Source organism: Sinohyriopsis cumingii, chromosome 4 (genome assembly GCF_028554795.1).
Source record: "Sinohyriopsis cumingii isolate HCF-2022 chromosome 4, ASM2855479v2, whole genome shotgun sequence".
In the NCBI taxonomy this organism is placed as follows: Eukaryota; Metazoa; Mollusca; class Bivalvia; order Unionida; family Unionidae; genus Sinohyriopsis; species Sinohyriopsis cumingii.
In genome coordinates this window covers 13,764,227-13,787,024 of record NC_142964.1, presented here as the reverse complement: position 1 = coordinate 13,787,024, position 22,798 = coordinate 13,764,227, and the positions used below count along the sequence as shown (strand labels likewise).

Here is a 22,798-nt window from a genome sequence, read left to right as displayed (position 1 = left end):
TCCAAGTCAATGAATGTCAGATAAGACTTAAATAAACTGGGTATTCTAATTGCATTTTGACAAATTTCATGGGGATATTGTGTTTCTACCACAAACTGTACTACTTACGCTATAAGACATAGTCTTAATCTTCAAGATGCTAATCATACTTTTTAAATGTGCCAAATGGGGCTTAGTGACCAAGACTACCCCAGGGCATGTGTGTATATATCATTCTACATTGATCAAGTGCTATCTTTTCAAGCATAGGAAGAGCTGAAACTTGAACTGATAATATAATTTATATTCACTGAACACACCATCACAACATGGTTTGTGCTAATGGCATCAGTAATGCACTGAGAACTTTGGACTAAATGCTTAAAATGAAGTAGTTTTGAAACACACCACGTATCTATAGTTCTGTAAGCTGTATGTTACATATGTACTATGCTTTGGGCCCTAGGCTTTACCTCTACCATATGAAACCAGAGGTCTCTAAACTTACGTTCAATGTATGCTTTGCTTGGGCCCTAGGTCTAGCTTCACTACTACATTGAAACCAGAGCAAAACATTTTCAAAAATAAAAGGTGAACATAAGCCATACTTGAAAAGAGATATACTGGTTGAATTTCAGTGCCAAAATATTTGCCTGTTTGTATTACAATGTTCAAAATGAATGCAAACATATCTGTAATCAGGGAGGAAAAAGGAAACCTAAACCATGAATAATTGTCTCAACCAAAAACTACAAAGAAATTAATCTGGAACTCAAAGCAAGAAAACATTATTATCTCACTGTTTACAGCCTGCTACAGGATTTTAATGATTGAAAAGTAATGATTATCAACTTCTTACAGTAAATAAAGCTTTGAAAAGTTATCATCAATTGAATTTGTATATTTCCTCATCTTTCACAGAATGTAGCTATTGTAGGTAGTAGCTTTACTATAGAACTAACATAGAAGTAAAAAACTCTTCATTTTTTATGTCATGCAAGTTTACTTAGATTTGTGACACTTTGGACATAAGTTGAAAGTAATACTTGTAGTCAGGCTTCAACCCACTTGAGTTTATTAGTGTGAAAATGTGAACATAACTTTAGTCTGATATGTTATCATTATAATGTTATCATTATAAATTTATGCTAACTAAACCCATTAAAGATGCATGAAAGTTTTTACAAAGATCAGAGTGATGATAAAAAATAAAATAAAACAAAATAATTGTTTGTTCTCTGCACTAAACTATGCATTACAGAGGATTTTTATTGCTTGATATAATTACTGTAGACATTATGTATATATAAACTTTGGGGATGTTAAAAGTACCAGAATCATGATTTATGAATGTCTTTTGTTTATTCTAGATGAACATGTTTTTGTATTTGTCAGTTGCAATGGCACTTTTAACAAATAAATGGCTTTATCACGCTGTAAAAATGGGAGCTAAGTGCTTTTCCCATGCATACACTAAGGCAGCCAACCTGGGCAAGCCTGGGTGAGAACTATGATTTTAAAAATTCACAACTTTTCTTAAAGATGCAAAAAAGTTCCTCAAAAGGACAGACACTCAACAAGCCAAAAAGAATTTACAGCAATTCATAACAAGTTCACTTCTTCTTTTTCTTTGCAAACAACTAAAATCATCTCATAGAAATTCAATCATAACGAATTTTTAAGAAAAATACTTTTTTTTATTTGTCACGTTTAGGCTCTTACAAAACGCAAGAATAAAAGAGTGAAGAAAACAAGCTTTGTAAAATTTAATAAAATAATTTATTTCCCTAGAAATACAAGGTAAAAATGAGAAAAAGAACTTGTGGGTTATACAAATCAAATCCAAAAATAATCCAAGAATAATCTAAGAATAAAAGACTAGAATTCCTAGTAATAAAAAGTTCTTATGAAACTGAGTTTGAATCCTGATGAAATCAAAAATGGAAGGCAATGATGTATGCTATGGTCAGCGTCATACTGATGTGTCAACAGTTCTTTGTTCAATCACAGAAAATAATATTCCAGCGTTTGAATTCTTTGTAAATTGTGATACGTGTCTTTGTCCAAGAATTAATTTAGAGCACAAGTATTTCCAGGGAAAAAATAATCTCTTGGAATTCAAATAATTTGAAGAAAAATAAAAATTCAACTCAAACTGGTCACAACATAAAACACTTTGACTTCTCAAGTGTTAAGGCAAGAATAATTATTTCTCAATACATCAATATTATATCTGGCTACTGCGCAAAACTGATGCCCAGATGCGGGTCAATCTTTTGGAAAACCCAGAGTTTGAAACAATTTCTACATGTTATTTGTCATGTACTCCAAATACAGTCTCCATTTCACTTTATGAATCAACTCTAAGAAAGAATAAAAAGGTATTAAGTTGTTTACTTCAACTAATACTGATTCTGAATCAAGGTCAGGAACTAGGTCAGCTTTAGATACAAAGTTTCTATTATTACTGTTTAAGAAAAACTTAACTGAATTTCTGGAAAATGTCAAATCCAGTAAATAAAATTACATTACAATAGCATGTAATGGAGTAAAAAAATTTAAAACTAACAAACAAACAATTAAATTAAATCAAATATAAATTAAATAAAATATACATATCTTTAAGTTACCATGTTCACAAGATAAGTGAGCACAAAAATATTTGTCCTCTGACCTTGAGCATGATATCACAGACATAAGAACACCGAACTTGTCCCAAATGCTGTCAATATGTGTCAACTTGCTAAGTTTGGTTTAAGCAATAATTAATATTTTTGGGAAGAAAAAAATGTTATTAAACTGATATCATCAATGCTTTATTAAAATGCATTCAGAAACATTTGCTGAAAAATGGTGTTTTACAAAACAAAAACCATGCCAACCCAACCATTATAACTTGTTTGTATTATCATGCTCACAAGCCATCATTGAAAAAAGTAAGCATCAAGGCCTTTGATGCAGAAATCAAGGTCAAAATGTTATCAACCTGTTTACTAAAAAAAAAAAAAAAGGTTAAATATGCTTAATGAAATAAGACAATAGTCCCATAAATGGATTAGGGGCCCCGAGTGGCCGAGTGGTCTAAAGCGCTCTCCGTTACGGATCACTGCCATCTCACCTCTGTCTGCATGGGTTTGAGTCTTGCATTCAACCAGTGTGGGTATGTGAGAAAGCTTGCCAGCAGCTTCTCGTGGGTCAGTGGTTCTTTCGGGGGTTTTCCCGGGTTCTTCCTCCACCACTAATACTGGCTGCCATGTATAGCCTATTGTGTGCTGAAAAATGGCGTTAAACCCCACATCAGCATCAACAACCATAAATGGATTGATGTTCTAAAGGATGAAAAGAATGTCCAGGAATTCATGACAAAATCTTTCTTCCTTTTAACTGTTGAGTGTTAAAACTATCTCTTATTCTCCTATGTAAGCTACATTGGTATAGATTCCATGATTATACAAAAACTATTTTTAAAGATATGACTTTCCATTCAGGAGTAGCAATAGCAAGATTCTCAAGATGGCTGTTGAGGTGACCATATTGGTGGTCAGATCATCAAAGTTTTCATTTAAGACCAAATGAAAATAAAAGATCTTGTCTTGACAACCTCATGTCAGTGTGACTCTTTGTTAAAGTAGCGACGTGATAACGAGATTTTTAAGATAGCCATATTGGATGGTGGCCATATTGGATGTCAGATTAAGGACCAGCATACTTACCATATTCCCAGAGAGTGTTGGGGTGTGTTTGTTTGAGATGAAAAAACTGTTTTGAGGTCCCAAGGGGGTCAGTAAACTTAACCAAACAAGCGAAATCATCCAATTCATCATTTTTCAAATAAACCTTCAAAAATAAAGATTGGAAATTCAAATCTGACAACAGCTTGTTTGTCTTGTTCAAAGCACCTACAAGAAAATCATAGTTGGTAGACTTTGTATTGTCGCACCACACACACACACATGTGCAAAACCTCACAAAACCACAACCACACTGACATTAAATAAAAACATACCTGAAGCTTCTGTCTTTAAAATCCACTGGAAGACAAATTATTGGCTTCAAATCAGGTCTACATATCGTAAATACATGCTACATGTAACAGGCATATACCGAATCTTTTTCTTTCTTTTTTTGTGAAGATTAATGAACATAGTGTTTTTAGAAACACTGGGCATAAAAAATCATGTTTATAGGAAGATATGCCATGTTATGGCAGGTATGGGACATCATAAGATTTATTTTAATGAAAATCCCATGTCGATACAACCATCCATTCATAAAGAGTAGCAACTTTAAGATTTTCAAGATGACCACTATGACAGCCAGAATGAACATCAGATGGGCACCCAGACTTCTTGAAAAGTTTATTTGTGAAAATCCCATGTTGATATGACCATCCATTCAGGAGGAGTAACATATGACCAGATTAAGAATAAGTTATTTACTCATATAAGCCTGTAGAAAAATATGATAAGAAAATTAAATTCGAATTTTAAAAAAGCCACGTTGCATTTTCATATATCATCAACACACAGAGAAAATCCTTATACTGTGGTGTCAAGAAAGGTTTCTTTCTCTTTCTTTTTTTAAATTTATTTTGAATAAAGATATATTGGAAATCATGTTTTTATAAGTATTACTGTATTAGGTTGATGTGTGTGGGAGATGGTGTGTGTGTGTGTGTGTAATAAATCATGTTTTTATAAGTATTACTGTATCAGGTTGATGTGTGTGGGAGATGGTGTATGTGTGTGCGTGTAATAAATCATGTTTTTATAAGCATTACTGTATTAGGTTGATGTGTGTGGGAGATGGGTGTGTGTGTGTAATAAATCATGTTTTTATAAGCATTACTGTATCAGGCTGATGTGTGTGGGAGATGGTGTATGTGTGTGTGTGTAATAAATCATGTTTTTATAAGCATTACTGTATTAGGTTGATGTGTGTGGGAGATGGGTGTGTGTGTGTAATAAATCATGTTTTTATAAGCATTACTGTATCAGGCTGATGTGTGTGGGAGATGGTGTATGTGTGTGTGTGTAATAAATCATGTTTTTATAAGCATTACTGTATTAGGTTGATGTGTGTGGGAGATGGGTGTGTGTGTAATAAATCATGTTTTTATAAGCATTACTGTATCAGGCTGATGTGTGTGGGAGATGGGTGTGTGTGTGTAATAAATCATGTTTTTATAAGCATTACTGTATCAGGCTGATGTGTGTGGGAGATGGGTGTGTGTGTCATAAATCATGTTTTTTGTGTGACATGTTGTGATGTAAGATTTATGCCACTGTGGTCATGTCAGATTTGCACCAGTTTCATTTCAGGCTATTTACGTATCATAAGGTTTTGTTTTTAAAATAAAAATGCTGTGCAATTCTGACCATCCAGAGTATCAATAAGAAAAGTTTGTAGATAGCTGTCATGTGGATTCTGAAGGAATAATGATAACAAAGATTTTTAAGATTACCACAACCATGCTAGATGTCAGATCAGCACCATTTTTACAATATTGATATGATCATCCATTTAGGAGAAGAAGTGAATACTATATTTTTAAGATGGTCACTATGGTAGCCATGACTGATGACCATCATTGTTATTTCATATTAACTAAACCTCATGATACAAATGAACTATTAATCTGACAAGTAGAGTTAAATATAGCACTATATTTCTGGTGGCAGGAAAATTAAATGCTTTTCTCTTTCATACTGAGTACAGCCTCTAGGTTTGAATCAAGTTTGCTCAAAAGTAGAATCCAGTGGATCAGTGGCATCACTAGAGTTGCTGTCACCCAGTGTGGTAACTCATGGTGTCACCCCCATGGACCCCCTTCCTGCACAAAAATTCAAAAATTGTATAGACAGTCATGTGCGGTAACTCATGGTGTCAGCCCCATGAACATCCTTCCTGCACAAAATTCAAAAATTTTATAAACAGTGATTTTGGTGTCATCCCCCCTAGTGATACCATTGCAGTGGATGAACTATGGTGGTCACCATGGTGGCCCTGACTGAACAGAATGAATAAGTGTATAGTAATGCTGTTGGATTTATCCAAAGAACAAATTATTCTGAGAAATGAAGTAAAATTATGGAAAATATACTGAACATATTTTAAAAAAATAATCATAAAAAACATTTTATACTGTAAATGCACTGAACTGATTGAAATGGGGAAGTGTCAGAGCAATTAAAACACTGCAAGTTACAATAATTAAGTAGGACACAAATGATGAATGGCAAAATATGCTGTAGGTTTGGACTGACAAATAATTCATTAACTTTATGTTTATGTCCACATCATGGGTAATCAAGGTGTGATTGTTGTTGTTATTGTTGTTATAGAGTTTAACACCATTTTTTAGCACAAGATAGGCTATACATAGCAGCCATTATCAATGGTGGAGGAAGATCTCGGGAAAACCCTGGAAAGAACCACACTGACCCACGAGAAGCAAGCAGCAAGCTTTCCCACATACCCACACTGGCTGAGCCCAAGACTCGAACCCATGCAGACAGAGGTGAGATGGCATGATCCATAATGGTGAGCGCTTAAGACCACCCAGCCACTTGGGGCCCCAACCAAGGTGTGATGGTTGTTGTTGTTGTTGTTGCTTTTCAGTACAAGATAGGCTATACATGGCAGCCAGTATTAATGGTGGAGGAATTAAGAACCTGGAAAACCCCCGGAAAGAACCACCGACTCATGAGAAGCTACCAAGGTGTGATGGATAGAAGGCTAGATGAATGTAGGCATGGATGGACATGGGTAATATAATATGCCCTATAATCATCATGGTGGGATATGCCCTATAACCATCATGGTGGGATATGCCCTATAACCATCATGGTGGGATATGCCCTATAACCATCATGGTGGGATATGCCCTATAACCATCATGGTGGGATATGCCCTATAACCATCATGGTGGGATATGCCCTATAACCATCATGGTGGGATATGCCCTATAATCATCATGGTGGGATATGCCCTATAACCATCATGGTGGGATATGCCCTATAACCATCATGGTGGGATATCAAAACAGAAGTCAACTTTAGTATGGCTTCACTGTATAAAGATCATACACGTCTGTTCATTTAAATTAACAAATTTTCATTTGATTTGCAGCTTTACTACCCAATTTTGACAATTACCAATTATAATTGCTTATAAGACAAGTTCAAATGCAAACTGCACAGACCCAGATCTCGTTTTGTATGATGTGCTGATAGATCTGGGTCTATGAAGTTTGTTTTCAGTGATCAGCAGAAGAAACAATGTTGACCCAATCTGCTAGTGCATTGTGTACTAGCAGAAATGGAGCTATGCTGTTGGCAGTTAGATTTGATTTATAAGTGAGTATATACAGTAAGTGTGACTGGGATACTGCCCAGAAAAGACATCCAAAAGTACATTTGGCACCATGAGGTTTATTGTTCATAAAATTCAATATTCATAAATTTAATCATCATAAATTTGCCATGCAGCTTTTATTATACTCTTTAAAACTACAACTCTACGACCTGCATATAAACTTGTGAGGTACACCCTTTTCTTTTTATATGTGACACTATTTTATTAATTTATAGAAAATATAGTGCAATTTTACCCTATTACTTCTCAAGCACCTAATAAAATCTTTGGCCTGAATTGCTGGGATGTTTAAAAAATGTGTGCTATATATTTTTTAAAGCTGCTTATTAAAGTTAGAAGACTTTCTATTCGATTTGGTCGTTGTATATTTGATTTGGACATTGTATATTTGATTTGGTCGTTGTATAGTCAATTTGGTCATTGTATATTCGATTTGGTCATTGTATATTCGATTTGGTCATTGTATATTTGATTTGGTCATTGTATATTCGATTTGGTCATTGTATATTCCATTTGGTCATTGTATATTTGATTTGGTCATTGTATATTTGATTTGGTCATTGTATATTCGATTCGGTCATTTATATTTGATATGGTCATTGTATATTCGATTTGGTCATTGTATATTCCATTTGGTTGTTGTATATTTCATTTGGTCATTGTATATTTCATTTGGTCATTGTATATTCGATTTGGTCATTGTATATTTGATTTGGTCATTGTATATTCCATTTGGTCATTGTATATTCCATTTGGTCGTTGTATATTTCATTTGGTCATTGTATATTCGATTTGGTCGTTGTATATTCAATGTGGTCATTGTATATTCGATTTGGTCATTGTATATTCCATTTGGTCATTGTATATTTCATTTGGTCATTGTATATTCGATTTGGTAGTTGTATATTCGATTTGGTTGTTGTATATTCAATTTGGTTGTTGTATATTCGATTTGAAGTCAAAAGAAAACTGTTCTCTTCATCCTGAGTAATCCTGGATGAAAACTGAATGGCCAAATTACTGATCACAAATTAGCAGAATGAAGAATAGTTGGTTTCTTTTCTAAGAGTTCTCAATCATATCAATTTCCTGCTTTCTATTTTCCATTTCAATCCTCTCAGCTTTGAAAAGATGTGTCTACACCAGACATGTGCAACCTATCATCTATGGACTGGATGCAGCCCACGATATAGTTTTATTTGCTACTTACATCTTTGGGTGTGGCATTCAAAATTGCTTATCTGGCCTGCATCTTGGAGGAAGTTGCACATGTCTGGTCCGTATACTGGACTTCCATTTTCAAAGTCTTACCAGACAACCTTCACAGAGTATCTGCTGTAGCACTTGCAGGTATAAATTAGCGACGGTTCAACTTAACCAAATATTCTCCCATCCTGTATATACAGTCATTTGAAATTGCAAATTACCCAAAGGTATAATCTAAAATAATTGTTGAATTTATAAAACTTATTTCCAATTAAGTACTGAAGAATCAAGATTTTGTTATATTTTGCAAAAATTAAAATTATACATGACTAAACTAAATGATTACAATTAAGTGGTTATGAATTTAAAACCTGATATCAAAATTAAAAAGTTTTGCTAAAAACAGTTCATTCTAGTAAAATATTATTGAACTATTTTCTCTTGATTTGCTTCTTAACAGCAGGTTCTTGTTTGAAATGCTTTTGATAAAATTGGGTTATACATTCCAGTCATATATGTTGTTGAAATATAATTTAATTTACTTCTACTAATGGCAAAACGGTGATGACCACTAATCTATGGCTCATATAACAATTTTTACGAACATGATTTAGTCTTAACTACTCCATTTTTAGCATTCACACACTTTTAAGTGTCTGATGCTTGGTATGGGATTTTATTCAGAGCTATATGGAAATTGTTTTTGAGAATTTTTTTATAACAATTCTGGCAAATACCATGAAGAAGAGTAGTCAAAATTACACTGCACAATAGCAGACTGTTGTCATAGTTTTCAGGAATAAACAATGACTTTGTCTGAATGGTCACTATAACCTAGTATTTACTTTTATATTATTGATTAAGCAGCATTAACCCAAATGTAAGTCATCTATCTATGACCTAAATATTAAATGCATTTCTTAGAATTGATCATGTGGCCATTAAAGCTCATCTTGTATTCTCTGACAATCAGGATCCTGACCATGTGGTCATTAAAGCTCATCTTGTATTCTCTGACAATCAGGATCCTGATCATGTGATGTGAAAACAAGATATGTGTATAATAATAGCTTGAAATTAGCACCTATACTAATTACCATATCATTCACAACACATGAAAAAGAATAGGACTTAAAATGATGATATTGTTGAAGGTTTGGATTCTATATTGTTGTCTATTTCTTACATAAGATTAAAACCATTCAGTGTATGTAACTCCAAATCCTACCAATTTATTACAGAATATTTCACAATTCAGTGTGTTGAAAGCTTTTTATAAGTCAAGCATAACCATTCCAGTGTAGAAACCTTTTGACATTGTACCTTAATATCAAGCGTGTATTAGTTACATAGTAACACCATCCAGCATCAGGAGTATATGGTATCCATTGACATAGTAACACCATCCAGCATCAGGACAATATGGTATCCATTGACATAGTAACACCATCCAGCATCAGGAGTATATGGTATCCATTGACATAGTAACACCATCCAGCATCAGGACAATATGGTATCCATTGACATAGTAACACCATCCAGCATCAGGACAATATGGTATCCATTGACATAGTAACACCATCCAGCATCAGGACAATGCGTGAAATCAGAGCTCATACCCCAGTTGTTTAAACCTTCTGACTCATGTTGACAGTGTATGTGTGACCATAGCAATTCAGATACAGAAAGATCATTTTCTATGCTGAGAAACACTTAACAAGATCTTTGTGCAAGTTTGAACATACTGTCGCTGGTCAATGCAAAGATGAACTGTAATGTCTTCATGCAAGTTTGAACATACTGTCGCTGGTCAATGCAAAGATGAACTGTAATGTCTTCATGCAAGTTTGAACATACTGTCGCTGGTCAATGCAAAGATGAACTGTAATGTCTTCATGCATGTTTGAACATACTGTCGCTGGTCAATGCAAAGATGAACTGTAATGTCTTCATGCAAGTTTGAACATACTGTCGCTGGTCAATGCAAAGATGAACTGTAATGTCTTCATGCATGTTTGAACATACTGTCGCTGGTCAATGCAAAGATGAACTGTAATGTCTTCATGCAAGTTTGAACATACTGTCACTGGTCAATGCAAAGATGACCTGTAATAACAACTGCATCATCTTCAAACTCCTCAATGAGCTTGTGAGAACAATAAAAACTGCATCTTGTTAAATGGCATTCAACTGTTCAGTGGATTTTGAAGACAGAAACTTGGTGGCATTCTTTCTGCTTTTGGTTATGTCTGTGTGGCTGTTATGTGAGTGTGTGTTTATGTGTTTATTTGACAAAAGGGGCCCCAAGTGGCTGAGTGGTCTAAAGCATTTACTATTACAGATCACTGCCACCTCTCTTCTGTCTGTGTGGGCTCGAGTCTTGGGCTCGGCCAATGTGGGTACATGAGAAAGCTTGCTAGTAGCTTCTCATGGGTTGGTGGTTCTTTTGTGGGTTTTGATGGGTTCTTCCTCCACCATTTATACTGGCTGCCATGTATAGCCTATCGTGTGCTGAAAAATGACTTTAAACCCTACAATAATAACAACAACAACAACAACAACATATTTGACATAAAATATTCTTGGTTTGATCTGTAAAATAGAATTAAATCCATTATACCAGTATTACTGAACAAATACATTATCTTGATTTAAAAGAAGAAAAAAGACCTAGTTAGTAAGAATTTTCTTCCTATGAGAATGAAAACCATTTGTTCATTTGTAACCATGTACAGTTAAAGTTTCTTGCAAAAATCCATGTGTAACGAAAGACTGCTCTTTAGTTTTGTAGGTAGTGCATTATTCACAATTATGGCAGAAGGAACCACTGTAAACTTGGTGCAATATAAAGGAAAGGGCTGTACAAAATTTTGCTAGCAAAAAGGTGAAGATTTCACTTAACATAGACCTTCTAAATGTTAAGCTAATCATACCAGATTTTGATTTCAATCCATGAAATCCTTCAAAAGATATTGAGTGGAAATGTGAAGTAAAAGTTCAAAGTCAAACAGGGGCCATACAATTCTGTCATAAAGCAATGCAAGCAGAACTTTGCATATGTCTTCTTAAGCCAAACACAACATTTTAATCCTGAAAGTCCTTCAAATGGAAAAGAAACTTGTGACAGGTGGCATGACATGGTGGGATATGATCAACAATATAAGCTCCCCTCCAAAATTAGCATAGACACAGGCATAAAAAATTCTTTGTGCATGATTAGATCTGATAAACCTCATGTACATTACAATGATCGTGGCCCTTATTTTGTGATGCATTACGGGATACTGAGGTATATTGTGTCAATTTTCACAACTGTATATTAATGTGCTAAAATATTCCAGTGCATGTTTCATGTCCAACAATTAACCACACCCTGATGATGTAAATTTAACCTGCTCAAAGAATTTCAATAATTTCATTCAGATCTATGCCCATTTTATCAACCCATCTCAATGGCTGCTTGCTGATAGAACAAAATTTACTCCCTCCTGGTGTGAAATCACACAAAAGTAGAGCATTTCATTCTCAATCCTCCAGACACCATGTGTAGAGATTTTAGTCCATGTTTAATGATGGCTAAAGTCCATGCTGCTGGTATGCTTTTTCTTAAATTTGTATTTGGATCATGGTCAGAAAGTAAGTAATTCCATCTGGCTCGTTCTTTAATCCTTCTATGGCTCAGTATAGACCTAGATTTAACTGAGAGAAGATCAAATCTGAAATTCAACTTCTCTCTCTCTCTCTCTCTCTCTCTCTCTCTCTCTCTCTCTCTCTCATGCATGCAGGTTGATGTGATAAACGTAAACAGTTTAGTATAAAAGCAAAAGTATAAAGGCATTAATAACCTGGTGGGTTAGACATAATTTATAATTAAACTTAAAAAAATCTTAACGATGGCTTGTGATATTGATTACACTGTCATTTGTATGAATGTTTTAAATTACAGAGATCATGGCATATACCAAAAAAAAAATTGTTTATTCAGAAATACTACACTTTAAATATTTTTACATTTATTAAACAACAAAAATATTTACTGAATAATAGGAAAAAATATCACATCATATCTGTAGTCATTACATCAACTGGTAAATGAAATATATAAAGCTGTATGAATTAACTATTAACATTATATGACTGAATTTTGAAAGAATCTAATGACATTTTTAATACCAAGTTTTTTCCCCAATTTTTGGGTTTGCAGACTCAGGTTGTTTTGTGTGGTTGCAATGGTTATTATGTGGAATTTTAAACAACTTTAAATTCAATTATGTCATCAAGTTATCTTAATTTTGGGAACTTATTTAACAAAATGTTCACAGTTACTATCTTTACTCACTTATAAGTCTAGCCCAATTGCAAATTGCATACACCCAGATCTGCCACTGCATAATGTGCGAGCAGATCTTGGTCTGTACAGTTTGTTAGGAGTAATCAGTAGAACGAACAACATGGATCCTGATCTGTAGGCACATTATGCCAGGGGTGCATACAGAATTAAAAATTTTTTGTGGGGGGGGACATAATGGTCAGCTATTAAGTGTTATAGGCAAAAAAAGCGGTGGGGGGGGGGGAACCAGCAACTACAGCAGGATATTTGTGGTTTGCAGTTTGACTCGACTTATAAGCCAATATATGGCTGTGCCTACAGTCTACTGTCAGATGCTAGTGTTTGTGAAAAAGAGACTCTAAAAAGCAGTTCTGACTTGAATCGCTCATAAATATTACTTATAATATATGTTAATGTGCTACTGTCATAATAAAGATGACTTTAACCAATGCTACTGTCATAATAAAGATGATTTTAACCAATGCTACTGTCATAATAAAGATGACTTTAACCAATGCTACTGTCATAATAAAGATGACTTTAACCAATGCTACTGTCATAATAAAGATGATTTTAACCAATGCTACTGTCATAATAAAGATGACTTTAACCAATGCTACTGTCATAATAAAGATGATTTTAACCAATGCTACTGTCATAATAAAGATGACTTTAACCAATGCTACTGTCATAATAAAGATGATTTTAACCATGATGCTACTGTCATAATAAAGATGATTTTAACCAATGCTACTGTCATAATAAAGATGATTTTAACCAATGCTACTGTCATAATAAAGATGATTTTAACCAATGCTACTGTCATAATAAAGATGATTTTAACCAATGCATGTTGTTACTACCAATATGTAGGTGAATAATAAAACCATAAATTTGTAGTCCTGTCAATGCATTGTTGTAACAAAAAGTGAATGGTTATTTTAAGAAAATCTCACTTTCTAAAAATATATGCACTCAGTACAATACATGTTCTTGGTTGTGTCAATATGGTTGGAAACAAGAGTCTAGTTCAGTCATATATCGACTTCGATACTTCAGTGTGTTGTGTATGAGTAGTTACAGTAATGTTTTACTGGCAACATTGAAATCATTATGAACAGTATCTGTGAGGAAATAGAATCTCTATGGCTGTGATTTAACTTTCTTGTTGGCTAAGGGCTATGTGAGATTTATGACAGCTGACTAAAGGCTTTGTGAGACCCACAGCAGATGGCTGGCTATGTGTTTATTGAGTAATTAGAACGTTGAGTTGGCTAGTTGCTTTAAAGGGATTAAACTCTGTGTCGTATGAAGCCAGTCTTCTGCATTCACAGTTGCCTGTGAAAGGGTTGTGGCAAGCACCGCGAACATCAAAAGAGGCGTACCAGCTAATGGGAATTAAAGAAATTTAAAAACCTACCAGTAGGAGGAGCTAATATCTGACAAGGAGACAGTGAAATATCTAGCAATTACCTGTGTAAAATTAATCAGTTTCCTGACTTTTTGAGAAGATTGGAGGATACAAGGAGATTGGAGGATTCATGGACACAAGGAATTATCAGAAAGAATTCTAGGGGAAAAGACCACTCTGAGTGGTATACTCGTAAAAAAGGGAAACAGGAATTGAACTTGGAAAGAAACAGAAAGCTTCTACAGAAAGCTCCCAGGGGGCATGTAAAGATGGCACAAAACTCTCAAGAGAGGGAAGGAGAAAGTACAAGAATAGCAAAGAAGGGTCGTGGAAGGGTGTAGTACAATGAGCAGCACAGGAAGGGTGCAGGAGATGGACAAGGAGTGGCACAGGAAGGGTGCAGGAGATGGACAAGGAGTGGCACAGGAAGGGTGCAGGAGATGGACAAGGAGTGGCACAGGAAGAGGGCTGGTGGGAAGTAGAAGGGAGAATAGAAGAATGAATATAGACGAATACAAGGACTACTCACTGGAAAAAGACTCTCTCACATTAGGGCATTAACTCTCATGTGATGCAATAAAAAAGGCATTGCTATGTTAACAGGCCAATTAATGTATCAATTTATGAGTGAAGTGTAATTGTAAGACTTAGTTTCAGAAATTACTTGAATAGTTTTATTTGTTATTAATATTGATTAAAATGTTATACAGCTTGAGTTGTTCATGTATTGAGGCTGACTGGGGGCTGGGAACTTACATCACCATAGCAGTCATATTGACAATTTTAACAATAGTCCTTCTGGATGGATCATTATCTTGACACAGGTGTTCACTAAAAGACTTATGATGATGTCTAGTTGGTGTGAAATGATGTCTTGTTGGTGTGAAATGATGTCTAGTTGGTGTGAAATGATGTCTAGTTGGTCTGAAATGATGCCTGGGGGAGAATCTTCTGCATTTGGTGCAGTAGGAGCACACTGATCCTCTCTGCCCACCTTAACTGCATTAGTGATTTCCTTTTGGTCCTTTTTTAGACCTGAAGATGTTCAGTATCCACTCTTTAGGGCTATCAAGCTTTAATCACCTTGATGCTCTTGTCTAGTGTTTTGGGTTCCAGAGACCTGTCTCCTGCTTTCTTATGCCCAGATGGAATCTTGTTTCCTATGCCCAGATGGATTCTTGTTTCCTATGTCCAGATGGAATCTTGTTTCCTATGCCCAGATGGAATCTTGTTTCCTATGCCCAGATGGAATCTTGTATCTTATGGCCATTAACTGAGACCCATGCGAACCAATGTCAGTGAAGCTTCCTTTCAAAACCAATGAGTGAAGCTTCCTTTCAAAACCTCACACTCTACTGTGTTCCTGCTTACTCTATCTTCTGCAAGACAAAGAAGTGAGATTCATGCCTTGTCTATTCACACTGGCTGCCATTGGTTTCTAGTGGGCTGCACCCTCCCATTAAGTAGGTTGTGCATGGTAACAGCAGGTCACACCCTATCTCTTGGGGAGATAGAACATTATGACAGTGGATTGTGCCCTCCCATTAGAGAGGCAAAGTGCTGCAACCATGGGCTGTGCCCCACCTTTAGGGAGGATGATCACCACAACAGAAGATTACTCCTTCATATTTGTGTTGCTCTCTGAGGCCCATTGTTATGACACAATATAGGGCTCGGACAGACATCAACCTTCTATAGATGGACATCTCCCTCTGTGGCAATTGCAACTCAATTTCTCTGTTTTTGATCAGTTTGACTTGAGCATCAGACTATCCACCTAACTGACAAATTCATCTATGCAATAGTGGCATGATACATAGTTGCTGCTATTAAAATGTAGTTTCTTTTGGGTTAAAACTAATTTTAATTGGGCAATACGTACCTGCCACAACTGCTAAATGCCCTCCTCCCACCTTGCTCTGATGTCTTGCCTAATTGTCATCTGTGAATAGATGACATAATATCTACCTTCTGCTTATAACCATGTGACATATAGAGTGGTGTGCAGAATAATAAGTTTTCGGCATAAAAATAGGTTAACTTCACAACAGCAGCAGGATAAGTAATTGCTGCTATTAAATTCCCAGGACAGTACTGGTATGTGGCACCTGTTGATGATATCCATAATTTGGTATGCTGTAATCAATCTGAGTGACCTAAATGGTCACATATTTTGCAAGATATATATCTTCTGCAGCCAAGTTATCTTAACATAACACTTTGACTAGAGCATTTTCTGATAAGCAAAACAAGTAGATACAGTTATGCATCTTAATGTCAACTTGCAACACTCCCAAATGAGAATTGAAATCAAGTACAAAGCAATCTGAAACAGCAATCCTAATTCCTATTTAACGGATACAAAGATATATCTCATTTCGCTGTATCTTAGCTTGTAGATAATGCAAGGAAAACAGTTTACATATGTTCTATGCATTTTGTGATGTCTACATTGGAAATATCCTGATTCATTTCCAAATGGGAATGTAATCTAGACAATATCTGTAATGTGATATGCAGTCCAAGCTATGCAACTCCAGATAGATGTAAAATGTAAACATAAAAAATGTGAAACAACTACTAATATTAATTGGTGCACTGCAAAGTGCTTACTGAGTACTACAATTTGGTGTAGATAAGACAAAAGCCAAAGGTCAATGAAACAATGATTGCATCAAATTTCATAAGAATATGTTGAATGGGTCTTGATGTTCATTAAAAGCAACACTATTTTGTCTCTTAGAGACAAAACTGGCTGACAAGGGTCAAACTTGTGTTCAAAATGACATAGATGAGACAAAACCCAATCTAGATGTAGAGACAATGTACCCAAGATGGGTACATCTAGATCTAAGAGACATTGTGTACCCAAGATGGGTACATCTAGATCTAAGAGACATTGTGTACCCAAGATGGGTACATTTAGATTTAAGAGACATTGTGTACCCAAGATGGGTATATCTAGATCTAAGAGACAATGTGTACCCAAGATGGGTACACTTAGATCTATAAGACATTGTATACCCAAGATGGGTACATTTCGATTTAAGAGACATTGTGTACCCAAGATTGGTACATCTAGATCTAAGAGACATTGTGTACCCAAGATGGGTACATTTAGATTTAAGAGATGATGTGTACCCAAGATGGGTATATCTAGATCTAAGAGACAATGTGTACCCAAGATGGGTACATCAAGATCTAAGAGACATTGTGTACTCAAGATGGGTATATCTAGATCTAAGAGACACTGTGTACCAAAGATGAGTATATCTAGATCTAAGAGACAATGTACCCAAGATGGGTACATTTAGATCTAAGAGACATTGTGTACCCAAGATGGGTACATTTAGATTTAAGAGACATTGAGTACCCGAGATGGGTACATCTAGATCTAAGAGACATTGTGTACCCAAGATGGGTACATTTAGATTTAAGAGACATTGTGTACCCAAGATGGGTATATCTAGATCTAAAAGACAATGTGTACCCAAGATGGGTACATTTAGATTTAAGAGACATTGTGTACCCAAGATGGGTACATCTAGATCTAAGAGACATTGTATACCCAAGATGGGTACATCTAGATCTAAGAGACATTGTGTACCCAAGATGGGTACATTTAGATTTAAGAGACATTGAGTACCCAAGATGGTTACATCTAGATCTAAGAGACATTGTGTACCCAAGATGGGTACATCTAGATCTAAGAGACAATGTGTACCCAAGATGGGTACATTTAGATTTAAGAGACACTGTGTATCCAAGATGGTACATCTAGATCTAAGAGATATTGTGTACCCAAGATGTGTACATTTAGATTTAAGAGGCATTGTGTACCCAAGTTGGGTACATCTAGATCTAAGAGACAATTTACCCAAGATGGGTACATCTACATCTAAGAGACAATGTGTACCCAAGATGGGTACATTTAGATCTAAGAGACAATGTACCCGAGATGGTACGTTTAGACCTATTAGACTACCTATGCACCAAACTATCAGGATACATGTATGCTAAATTGTTCATGAACTATGCTGGTTAGAAGTAGACACTGTGGTTTGTGGTTTAGATTTTTTTAAATGTAACTTTAACAATTTTCCAGTCATATCACTATAATGTCTGCAATGTGGCAGTTTAAAGTGATGTCTAGCACTGGGGCATCATGTCACAGACATGTAGCATGATGTTCCACCTAGTCACATTATCCTGACACCAGTCCGACCAGTCCTAACACTAACCTCTTAATGCTGAGTCCCTAGTGAGGCAGCTGCTAGTAACATTTCTGAAAGTTTTTTATATGGCTCAGCCGGGACAGTAGACACTGAAAAAGCACAATAACAATCGACCCAAAAGGATGCAACCTTTACAAGACAGCATACATAATTCATCTACCAATAGGCATACAATTATGAATACAGATGCAGATATTAATGCAAGTTATAAGTGTGTACAGATGGGCAAACAGAAAAAGTGATCAATAGGCTGAGGGCTTTTTTGTCCTGCTATGGGACCCTTACTTATTATTGCCTGCTTGCTAATGTCAAAGACATGGGCTTTTTTGTCTGGCTATGGGACTCTTACTCATTACTGCCTGCTTGATAATGTCAAAGACATGGGCTTTTTCGTCCGGTTATGGGACCCTTACTCATTACTGCCTGCTTGCTAATGTCAAAGACATAAGTACAACATGAACTTTGAAGCCCTGAAAATCCTGATCACTAACATCAAAGTGTAAGAACTTTGATTTCTCATTGTTTGTTTATTTATCAATGCAACCCATGGTCAGCATAAATGTTTAAGAAGATTGCAACAATTTCAAGATTCGGCTTCAATGTATTTAATACCACAGCAGTCTAAAAAAGAAAAGAAACAAAACTAATAGAGTCTGAAAAATACAAATGTTTTGATTGTTATCTTTGCAAAACAAGATGGGGTCTAAATTTAACTGCAAGTTACACACAATATATAATCTTCCTTTGAAGAATGAAAGGATGTATGCAATATCTTCAAGAAGCTGTTAGATATTCTCATTGCCGAATGATTGAATATGTGTTGAAAGTAAGACTTCCAAATCCTGAGAAACACACAGCAAAATATTTTAGCAACTGCTTTAGTCCTTATAATCTAATGGTTATTTACACTGATACATACCTTAAGAAACTAAAGGAAAACAGACAGGATTGAGGAAAAATAAATACTATTTAAAGCACAGATAGGTTTGAAAATGGTTGAGTCTCTTTTTCTCATTTCCAAGTGAAATATGCACATGCATTGGAAACACGTTCTACATGTATAGTCTCTTCATGTAATCTTGTGATATATATATATATATATATATATATATATATATATATATATATATATATATATATATATATATATATATATATATATATATATATATATATATATATATATATATATATATATATATATATATATATATATATATATATATATATATATATATATATATATATATATATATATATATATATATATATATATATATATGATAAATTTCTACTTCTTAATAAAATAAATATTAATAATCTCTCTCTCTCATATGGCTCAGTGGTTAAGACAATGGATATGTGACTTGAAGATTGCAGGTTTAAATTTCGATTGCAGGTTTAAATTTTGAAATACTTAGTAAAACACATATGAACTCTATTACCCCTAAGCCAGACACTTAACATCAAAGTTGGTGAAAGTATGTTCATTCAAGTTTTTGATCAAGTTGTTTAAAGGCACTTCTATTTTTACCAGTGGCAGCCAGATTTGATGGATGAACAGTATCATTTGTATAAATCTGAAAAGCATTCCACCAAGGGCACAGTCTGTTACATGATATTGTGTAAGAAGTTGAAAAAGGTTTTTCTTTTTATGTAACCAGTCATATCTGATGGCAGATGACATCATTTGGATTCTTTCTTTGAAATTTGGTCAAATTGTGTCTAGTAGTTTCTGTATAATTCTGAATAATCCCAAAGAAGTATTTTACTTCAGAAAGTCAATTAGCACTTTGCAATTCCAAAGAATAATTTAAAACTAATTCCTCTCAAATTATATCAGAAAACAACTATAAATTCTTATCAATGAGTCCCAAAGACTGATATCAAACAGGAATGAAGAATTTGTTTACCAAACCTTTATATATATACAAACTTCACTTGACCTGCGATATGAAAATGTTCTGGATTTCCCAAGATGTGAATCATTTCTAATGGAAAATTCCATCAAGTTGTAAGTTCACTTCCAGAACACTCTAAGGTCATAAAAAAGGATAGGCCTTGAACTTATATTTTAGTAGATATCATTAATAAAATGACAAAAGTGATGTAGGCAAAAACTCTACTCTCAGTCATGGACAAAACCAAGCACACAGTACAAATTATATATACATAACTCAAAACATATGGGAAAATCTGATGCAAAGAAATATTGATCTGTGGCCTTGACCTTGAAGCTAGCAAAATTAATCTGGTACACAACTTGCGATGATGTATAAATCTCAAATCACTTAATTTTACAGACTGGAAGTGAAAGTGACGCAAAAGTAAACTATTTAGTTCTGGTCCTGACCTTGAAGACAAGACCACCCAATGTGGTATGTGACACATCTTTCTGTGATAATGTAAATGCATACCGAGTTCATATGCGACACAGCTTTTTGTGATAATGTATAAGCATACCGAGTTCATTCCTTAATTTCAAGTGGCTTTTAAATTTGTAGAGTGAAAAGAAAACATACAAAGAGGCATGCAAACAATGTCTCCAACTATTCTTTTAAAAGGTAGTGAAAACGAAATTTGATTCTACTGACTGTAGGCCAAAAGTACTGTTTCAAAAGTCATAAATCACAGATACATTTATATAGTTGAAATCTACCACTGTTGAAAAGTAAAAGAGTTTTTTAGAAGAATTATTTAAAAATACCCCAAATACAGTATTTTTGTGTGCTCTAACAGAAGATTAGAATGCTTGATTATAAGAAAATAAGCAAGTGAGGATGAGTAGTAAAGGTTCCATATTTGTGTTTCAAAGGTACACTTAAACTCAATCCCTATATAAAACATACCAGTTAACAATATATTAAAAGATCATTAATTTGGAAATAAATTATTCATACAAGCATAAATAGAAATATATTTTTTTCAATGTTTCTTTTAAGTTTAAATCAATCAAGTAAAGTTTCTTAATTTAAAGTGGTGCCAGCAGCTTTTTGGATCTGAGCCATGAAGAGAAAAGAAGTCCTTGAGGATGAGAAAGAAGTCCTTGAGGATGAGACAGACTCAGGAATACATCTCAAGTCCAAAGTCAGGGACTTCCTCTGTGGGGTCAACATAACATGGAGGAGTATTGGAGAGCAGTCGTTGTTGTAGGGTTTAACGCCATTTTTCAGCACACGATAGGCTATACATGGCGGCCAGTATTAATGGTGGAGGAAGAACCCAGGAAAACCCCGGAAAGAACCACTGACCCACAAGAAGCTACTGGCAAGCTTTCTCACATACCCACGTTGGCTGAATCCGAGACTCGAACCCATGCAGACAGAGGTGAGATGGCAGTGATCCGTAACGGACAGCACTTTAGACCACTCGGCCACTCAGGGAGAGCAGTCAGCAACCTTGCAAACCAAGCAACAGAAAACTAAAGACAGAACATTTTTCAGGCTAAACACAGTTGTCCTGTCATTACAACATTCTAGTGCAAATACAGAAAGGACATCATTGATTCTTTGAAAATTACAAAGTGATTCAGAGGAAAGTCTGGTACAGTTAGTAGGAGCAGAGTGAAGCTTAATAATCACAGTGGATATCATCAGTGGTCACCAGACAGTGGTCACTAGCCAGTGGTCACCAGACAGTGGTCACTAGACAGTGGTCACCAGACAGGGGTCACTAGACAGTGGTCACCAGACAGTGATCTTGTAAAGGAAAATAAAATGCTATAAGATGTTTTATATTTTTAAAAAATTTGCACTGATTTTACAGATAAACAACTCATCCTTTTTCATTAATTTAATTGACAATATACAGATTCATATTAACTAGTTATTATTGTTACACTGGTCTCAGAATCTGAACCAAATTTCTCTTCAAAACTTGCTGTTATATTTTGAACAGAATATATATTATGGCAAAATATTATTTTCTTTTGCTTTCAGTCCCATGTTGAAGAATGTAGAATGTATGCTGATAGAAAATCTACTGGTGCAGAAGTCAATATACTGATCAAAAGTTGTAAATCTAATGCTTTGAAATCCTATCATATTTATGAGGCCTAATGTACAAAAGTAAAATGTTTCTGCAATTTTTATTCTGAATCAAAATTTATGTAATGTGTTTTACTGTTGTATCATCAGTATGCTTAAGTCATGACCCACTGTTGAGGTATTCTTGTACATATATAACAAGTTTAAATCACAACCTGAATATGTTTTACAAAATAAACATCTAATGATATGTAAATGATAATCACTTCATGTA

At 34.8% G+C, this 22,798-nt stretch overlaps 1 protein-coding gene across 1 annotated transcript in view; it reads right to left on the bottom strand.

Annotated features, from left to right (window-relative positions):
* LOC149800640 (thrombospondin type-1 domain-containing protein 4-like) overlaps positions 1-22,798 on the bottom strand; it is a 316,301-nt gene that overhangs the window by 60,738 nt on the left and 232,765 nt on the right. The gene's annotated exons all lie outside the window — the stretch shown is intronic.